The following is a 280-nucleotide window of genomic DNA, read 5'->3' as shown; positions in this document are numbered from 1 at the left end:
AGGGCAGGGGAGCACTGCGTGAGCGTGCCGGGGCGCGGGCGGTTGTCGCGTCCTCTCAGTTTTGTCCCGGGCTCGAGGAGGAGTGTCGCTCCCTTCCCTGAGCGGAATAAGTTGCTGCGGTCGCGTGTGTATGGCTTCAACGAAGGAAAACCAAGCCCGCCTTCGCCGGCGCCCCTCGGGGAGCGGTGCCTGCCCTCTGCTAGCCGCAACCTCGCTGTCCTTGACTAGTGACCAGCTGGTGAAGGAGAGCCGCGGGGGCGGTCTAGCAGCCTGCCCCCGC

The sequence above is a fragment of the Merops nubicus genome, unplaced genomic scaffold (genome assembly GCF_000691845.1).
Source record: "Merops nubicus isolate BGI_N331 unplaced genomic scaffold, ASM69184v1 scaffold19933, whole genome shotgun sequence".
In the NCBI taxonomy this organism is placed as follows: Eukaryota; Metazoa; Chordata; class Aves; order Coraciiformes; family Meropidae; genus Merops; species Merops nubicus.
The sequence above is the reverse complement of the archived record's forward strand: the minus strand, read 5'-3'. Positions refer to the sequence as shown.